This window comes from Pieris rapae, chromosome 16 (assembly GCF_905147795.1).
Source record: "Pieris rapae chromosome 16, ilPieRapa1.1, whole genome shotgun sequence".
Taxonomy (NCBI): Eukaryota; Metazoa; Arthropoda; class Insecta; order Lepidoptera; family Pieridae; genus Pieris; species Pieris rapae.
Genome location: NC_059524.1, coordinates 9075663 through 9084840, shown reverse-complemented (window position 1 = coordinate 9084840; position 9178 = coordinate 9075663).

The following is a 9178-nucleotide window of genomic DNA, read 5'->3' as shown; positions in this document are numbered from 1 at the left end:
ACGCATACAGGCTCCTTCTCTCCTTCTTACCCAGCGCTAGCCGTATTTTGGACAGCCTCTCCCCCCCTCCATGTATGCGTTGGACATGGATTGTTTAACTATGTAACAGCTATAATAATCATTGACGAAATAAGTGCAAAACTTTTATTACCAATTGATTCACGGATCCAAATCACTGGATACTTTCAAACAAATGTTGGTGGTTTTATTGGTAAATATTCTATATCATATAAATATACAAAGAATTTATGTAATACCCTTAGCCTTTCTCAAGTCTAACAATTACCCAATTTTGCTCTTCATAACTTAACGAATACATAACTTCTCAGGAAGAGAACGCCCGAAGTTATGTATTCGTTAAGTTATTTATTAGGTATGTATTATATATTAATAAAAAAACTTGGTCCAACCGTATTCGAGTAATTACCGTTGGTAACATATTATGCAATTTGTGATTTATTTTACACGTTTACAGCAAATAATGTGAATCTTCTATTAATTATTTACGTGTCTTCTATCAATATCTAAACACAATTTTGCTCATGATAAAACAATTGAAGAAAATTAAATAGTAAATGCATGTATCTGAACTATTAATTCGCATCACTGATTGCGAATTATGTTCGAATTTGTTTGCTACATGTTATTTGTTGGTTTCCTATTAGCGATTATAATACCTCGGAAAAGATAAATTCATGACCGGCTCAATTATATATTTGAATCAACATAAATTCAAAGTTTATTTATTATTAATCTTACAACTTCTTTGATAATACAAAGCCAATACAGATTACATAGATAAACATGATATATGGAAACAGAAAACATAAATAAGTGCATTAACAGACAATAAAAATAGGTAAAAAAAGTTTTTAAGTTAAACGGTTTTATGTTAAACATACATTGCAATGTTTAAGATAAATGTACTAAAAACCAAAAAATAATAAAGTAGATACAGTCGTGGGAATTATAAACATATGCATAGACTAGACTAAATTAAAACCGTGGGGCACGTCAAATATCTACAAATTATCGACGTAATGTGTGACAGAAGAATGGTTTAATTCGTCGTTAAAAAAAGCAGTTGGCCCGCAGACGGTGTGGAAATTACTTACTATTTTCTTGATCATGGAAATTCCAATAGTTATACTCTCCATGTAATGGGGCATCTCCATGTGATGTCGGATGTTGTCTTTGTTAAAATCGTGAAATTTCTTGGCCTCTTATGGATAAGTCGAGAATTTGTAGATAATTGACGTGCCCCACGGTTTTATTTTAGTCTAGTCTATGCATATGTTTATAATTCCCACGACTGTATCTATTTTATTATTTTTTGGTTTTTAGTACATTTATCATAAACATTGCAATGTATGTTTAACATAAAACCGTTTAACTTAAAAAGTTCTTTTACCTATTTTTATTTTATAGTTTTTAGTTTTTATTTCGCATTCTGTTTAATTCATTTAGTGCTTCATTATTGCAATGTTTCTTGCTCGTTATTTATAGTATATTGTATTCTGCTTGTTTAGCCCTTTTATTTGATATCCATAATGATGGGATTGATAAAACCTACGTTATCCGCCATTTTGTAGCGGCTGCCATCTTGGATTTCATTTTTTTATAGTATATTGTAGTCTAGTCTATGCATATGTTTATAATTCCCACGATTGTATCTATTTTATTATTTTTTGGTTTTTAGTACATTTATCTTAAACATTGCAATGTATGTTTAAGGCTTGAACAGTGCTCAAATCGGTCAACTAGCCCTAGTTTAAATTAAATTGTTGGAAGAACTGTCGCTCATATGCATTTGAAAAAAATATATATTGTGTGTTGAAGCCTACTGTATCGATTGATAAAATCAAAAAAGATAAAAGCAATACCAATTTCCCAAAAAAAAATTTACCATCGAACCGTAGATTAGACATAAATTACAAATTCGCTCCAAAACGGTTTATGCGATTTATTTTAATCTTACACGTATTATTAGATATAGCATATATTATTATTTTGATAAAAAAAAATTTCTATTAATTCGTTTCCTGGGCATGGAAAGTAATAAAAGGTAAATAAACTCAAGCGCAATGGGCTTCCCTCCGCAATTTCACACCCGCGAGCCCTGCATGCGGCTTGTCTTCAGTCCACCTCAACGCTTTGCGACGGGAGGACTACGCTTGTGTGTCGAAGCCAATAATAATTAAATATTTGCGTATTTTAGTTTTTACCCGCGGATTTTTTTAGAAATGCCAAAATATAAAAAGAAATATCAAGTGAGGCGAGGACATGAACTTCGGAAATTATTGTATGTTATAAGTATATGTATATAAGTACCTACCCAAACAAAACTCAAATTTAGAGTTGTCAAGTTTCAAGTGCAACTTGTACAACCAAGTAAAATAAGTTGCTGAACCTGATACCTGATGGAATCTGAAAGTGGGTACTGGATCTCGAGGATGGTAAGCAGTAGACATACCGTCATTGAGCTCGTTGTAATCAGCTCAGTGAGACGATACTAGAAATGTGACTAAATGAACCTGATGCTGGACTCCGAAGGTGGGTACTGGGTCTCGAGGATGTCAAGCAGTAAACATACCGTCATTGAGCTCGTTGTAATCAACTCAGCGAGACGATACTAGAAATGTGACTATATGAACCTGATGATGGACTCCGAAGGTAGATACTGAGTCTCGAGGATGGTAAACAGTAGACATACCGTCATTGAGCTCGTTGTAATCAGCTCAGCGAGACGATACAAGAAATTTGACTATATGAACCTGATAATGGTCTCCAAAGGTGGGGACCGGATCTCGAGGATGGTAAGCAGTAGACATGCCGTCATTGAGCTCGTTGTAATCAGCTCAGCGAGACGATACTAGAAATGTATTATATGAACCTGATGATGGACTCCGAAGGTAGGTACTGGGTCTCGAGGATGGTAAGCAGTAGTCATACCGTCATTGAGCTCGTTGTAATCAGCTCAGCGAGACGATACTAGAAATGTGACTATATGAACCTGATAATGGACTCCGAAGGTGGGTACTGGATCTCGAGGATGGTAAGCAGTAGACATACCATCATTGAGCTCGTTGTAATCAGCTCAGCGAGACGATACTAGAAATGTGACTATATGAACTTATTAAAATTTAATATAAAATAAATATTAGGTAATATTTACTATAATACCACTATATTTCTTTGAGTTTATTGAAAAAATAATCAATTTCAACGATTCGTCTTCCAGTTGAAATTTTAAATATTTTTCTTGGTTCTGAAACCTACGAGTGAAAAAATGAAATCAGAGTCAATCAGACCCAGTACCCACCTTCGGAGTCCACCATCAGGTTCATATAACACATTTCTAGTATCGTCTCGCTAAGCTGATTACAACGAGCTCAATGACGGTATGTCTGCTGCTTACCATCCTCGAGACCCAGTACCCACCTTCGGAGTCTATCATCAGCTTCATATAGTCACATTTCTAGTATCGTCTCGCTGAGCTGATTACAACGAGCTCAATGATGGTATGTCTACTGCTTACCATCCTCGAGATCCAGTACCCACCTTCGGAGTCCATTATCAGGTTCATATAGTCACATTTCTCGTATCGTCTCGCTGAGCTGATTACAACGAGCTCAATGACGGTATGTCGACTGCTAACCCTCCTCGAGATCCAGTACCCACCTTCGGAGTCCATTATCAGGTTCATATAGTCACATTTCTAGTATCGTCTCGCTGAGCTGATTACAACGAGCTCAATGACGGTATGTCTACTGCTTACCATCCTCGAGACCGAGTACCCACCTTCGGAGTCCATCATCAGGTTCATATAGTCACATTTCTTGTATCGTCCCGCTGAGCCGATTACAACGAGCTCAATGACGGTATGTCTACAGCTTACCATCCTCGAGATCCAGTACTCACCTTCGGAGTCCATCATCAGGTTCATATAGTCACATTTCTAGTATCGTTTCGCTGAGCTGATTACAACGAGCTCAATGACGGTATGTCTACTGCTTACCATCCTCGAGATCCAGTACCAACCTTCAGAGTCCATCGTCAGCTGATGATGATGACTCGGTTTCGGTATTTTAACAAGTTTGACATTAAAAAGTTTTAACCTCAGAACGAATTAAACATGTAAAAAAAATCATGTATGTACTAGTTAAATAATTACCAGCCACCATTTTTTCCAGCCCAATATTTATTCATAAATTTTTATATTTAGCTAATAATTGGTTTCGTATTCACGTAGTTTTGTTAGACTATTTACTATTTTGTTAGACTAGATGGCGTTAGGAAATTATTGTTTGTAGTAGAGGTCAAATCCTCAAAGTCATCGGCGTATGTTAGAGTCTTAACATAAAACCGTTTAACTTAAAAAGTTCTTTTACCTATTTTTATTTTATAGTTTTTAGTTTTTATTTCGCATTCTGTTTAATTCATTTAGTGCTTCATTATTGCAATGTTTCTTGCCCGTTATTTATAGTATATTGTATTCTGCTTGTTTAGCCCTTTCATTTGATACCCATATTGATGGGATTAATAAAACATAAATTATCCGCCATTTTGTAGCGGCGGCCATCTTGAATTTATAATGGTAATGAATAAACATAATTGTATTGTCACCAAATTTTCAGATTAATCGGTTGACAGGAAGAGGGTGAAATTTAATTTACTAAATTTGACCCAAGAAAGAATAAAACAAACGGGGTGAGCTAAATAAAACCGTTTAAAAAGAGTGTGTGTATTTATTTATGTACACGCGCTAGAAGTTATACTTCTTTGGCGTATGGAAAAAAATGACTAAAATCCAGAAATGATAAACGATAAATATTAAAATTTTATTGTATTATTTCATATAGATGGACGATATTTATTAATAATTTAATTATTTAAATAAAACCTTTTTGATAAATTTTAATATTTATCGATTATCATTTCTGGATTTTAGTAATTTTTTTCTTTATTCATTTAAAAACACCAAAATAATATTGATTTATTCACACTGTTTAATTGTACTGTTATGAAACACGTGTTTAAAATATAAAGATACTAGAATATGCAACTTGAACATACTTTATCGATTTCCATGCCACCTAGACCTAACTTTACGATGTCGAATTTAGGTGTTGGTCTGCGCGCGCATCTTAAAAAATCACTCTCATCATTTTTCTCCGTCGCGCCAAAAGAAGATATTTAACATTTGACAATTAGAACTTATTATTTAAAGGTAAAAACTAGATTGTTACTACAAAACAAAGTCATTTGTTATTAAATGAAAAACCGGAAACATTGGCGTTTCAAATAATAATTTCCAAAGCACTCTTAAGTTAGCGCTAGGTAGTAACCATTGGAACGTAAACGAACTTCTGCTAACTTGCAAAAAGCTTTGTAGTTAGTGATTGGCCTACAGAACTAATATATTAATTACTAAGCATGTTGGTAATGAATTAGTTTGTAATTGTTGAATTTATTTATTTAAAAATTCAAAAACTTAAGCTAAAAAATGTAACTAAATCTTACAAATTTTACACACATGCACATCAATTATATTATAGCAGTAATTTTATAAAACGAAAAAATAAAATTTAGTTTATATAAATCATATAGCAAACTATACTATGAATACATGGGTAGTAAAATGTTGTGAACAAAATGGCGCCAAAATTCGAATATGCCATAGAGTATAATCTCGATACAATCAGAAACTCCTTGGAAATAACGTTTGACCTCTATCGTTATTGTTATTCTCAGTATTATTATATCGCTTCGTGTAATGTATTGTGTCAGATAAATGTCATTATAACCAGCTTCATGACAATTGACAACGAAAATTTTGTGCGTGGATACATAGTTATATAATTTTCGCAAAAGCATGGAGGGAATTGCGCTGCTCTACACATAGTAAATTATTGTCAGCACAGAATGGGTTGTCTATGAGGTCATTAAATTTATAATTTATGAACATGAAAATGTTGTGTTGCATATTGGATTTATGATATATTTTTACGGCTTTCTTTATACCTGTGGTACTTATTGCCAACTCCCGTCACCCTCTACATCAACTCACCACTCGGTTTTCAAATTTAATTAAATTAAAAAATACATAGTAAATGCTTATAATTTAACATATACTGCCAGTTCTTTAATCAATGGCGTAGAACGAATGAGAAAAACTGAAAATAAACTCTCCGCCAATCGCCAAGTTTTTTGTTTTGCAAAATGTTTGTAAGGAGCTGCAACCAATACACCATGTTCACCATGATATCTTTAAGTAATTAAGAGTTAACTAATAATAATAAAAAAAATTAAAAACAAAGATTTGTCCTCTATCAGTAGTAGCCGTGGTGAAATAGGAGCACGTACTCGTGGGAACAACATGCAAATACATGGTCGAATAACTAACAACACCGATTACACGAATCCAACTCCAACCAGTCACCACAACTTAACTTGAGCCTCCTGCCCGTTTGCCCCCTGTTCTATTAAAAAAAAATCTTTTGATCGTTTTTTAGTACTTACGTATTAACGCCACCGCAGCAAAAATTTTAATACTTAGTAAGTGTGGACAATCTAACCTAACCTAAAACTTTTTGGCTTCTAAAGTGTTTTGATTTTATGAAAAGTGTTTCATGTTATGTTTAATCATCAATAATTTAGGTTAAGTTTGTCCACGCTAACGATTAAATTTTTATTAACGTATTTTTAAAGAAATGGTTGTTGATTTTTTTACTAAATTTTGTTTTACTTTTTTATATGTAGGTTCTTAGCTCAGCCGGTTCCAATTGTTCTCGAACATTCTTCCAAATTACATTTACAAAGTTTTTTTTAATTTATATAGTTATGAAATGACAGTGGATTACAAGTTCTATTAAGAACCTTGTGGAACTCTTTTTTTCAAATAACTAATATTTCCCTACAGAAATAACTTCGTTAATATATATAAAAGAGCAATCTATATATATTATATGTATATATAGATTCCTCTTTTTTTATATTCCACATAACTAGTCGTGCGTTAATTATTTCACTGACAAAGGTCCGCAACTTTCATAAATGTCATCTGAATTGTTGAAACGACAATTCCAAAGATTTTGATTGAATTCCTTGAGCTGGTGCTGTGGTTTCGCGACCTATTTCTCTTCGCAGGATTTAATAAATCTTGGAAAACAACGAACATCAGAAATATAATTAATCTCATACAAACCATGAAGTTATTATATTAATTATGTGGTTGAATATCGGCATAAAAATAATTAGTTATGATTTTAATATAGGAGGTTAAGTTAAAAGTAAATTCCTTTTTGTCTATTGTAATTGTCAATTTTGACAGTTCTTATAAACGTAGGTTTATACCTACAGATTAGCAGAGAATTCTCACATGCTATATTTCGTAAGTAGTCACCTTTTTACAACGATTATAAGATGTCGTTATTGAAAAAAATTTCTGGATTAACGAAGGAACATTTTTAATGTCAAATACATTATTTCTATTTGTTTGCTCTTAGCAAAAAAGAAAATTCCTATGTGAAATCTATAATATTTATTTTAACTGTGAAAATTTATCAAAGTTAATGTTATAATGTGTAATTTCCTGACAGTAAGAGCTGGCTGCTAGCTATATTTACCGCGCACACCGTCACAAACAGACACCCTGAAGTTAGCTATAGTATTTTTTTTGTGATATTTAAAATATAACCTTTATTTTACTAGGTAATCCGTTATATTAAGAAAACAGAAAATATTTTTATCTTGTAACACCAAGGTATAACTTCTAACGCGTGTACATACAACAAACACACGTTTTTATATATATTAAAGTTGCTTTGATCTGATTTCCATTTGTACATTATTTTTGTTATTGTTATTATGTATAACTTAACAAATAACAAATATATTAAAAGTTTCTGCTCATTTCCTTGTGCATTATTCCAAAGCTCACCTGCTAACAAAATATGACTGTGTATTTTGGCCAGCAAACTTGTAACAGCACAAAGGCATTGCAATTTCGCGGCTGCGGTCATGCGTGCCAGCTAACTTTCACCAAAGGACACTAGCTTATTATATTTTTCCACTAAAATATACAGAGAGAGCTTTTGTTGTAAGATTGTTTTATAGAAATTTGGCATCCAAGCAGTGGGCTGAATTTTATTTATTTATGACAGGAATTCATACTTTATTCTTGCAGACTATGCCAATATGATTTCCATAAATATAATAAAGAAGATAATCGCTACTGTAAATTCACTCTGTGAACATATAAATATGTCTAGCATATATATATATAAAAATCTCGTGTCACAATCTTCATTCATACTCTTCCGAAACGGCTCGACCGATTTTTATGAAAATTGAATAGTTTTTACAATATTTTGTATACTAATTGAGATGATAATTATTTTTGAAGACATAAAAAATCTACTATACTAAATTAAAAGAGGCACATGATTATAAAAACAATGCAGCAGACTAAATTATCAAGTAGATACACGGTGCACACATATTTACAAATATTACAACAATAGCTTTACTTTAACTTATGACTTTAATTTTGATATAAGGAATTGATAAGCTCGTTTCTTGTAGAACCCTAAGTGGTATTGGTTCGGATATACCTTAGTGGGCAGCTAGTTCTACATAGTGGCGTTGCGAAAGACTTAAAACGCTCCATTGTGAAATGACTCTGCTGCATATTCCGAATACTCCAATATTTCACATGTCAGATGTTTTAATGTTCTCACTCTGACTTTAAATATTTTTACGTGTTTGCATGTATAACTGCGAAAATTTAAGCCATTGTAACAATGCTATTGGAGTCTGATGCTGAGAGTGACACAGAGCAATGAGTGACACATTTGCTGTGTATGCTTTGGGTTTGAAACAAGAATTTGGGAGAGCTCATGACGGTTCAAAGTAGAGCAAATTAGTATTGATTTTCACCCTGTAAATGAAAACACTAGAACTCGCAATCGGTTCAACTTCAAGAAATAAAGTTTCCCGAATCATTTCCAGCGAGTATAAGATTTATTTTCGATTTGTAGAATTCCTCGCGTTTTATTTATCCACGTATTTCGTCCGCGGCAAATAGTTCATTTTTATTTAAACACGTATACCGAATATAGAATAAAAAAACTGAGGTATTGTGTTTAAAATAATACATGAATATATTATCATCTAT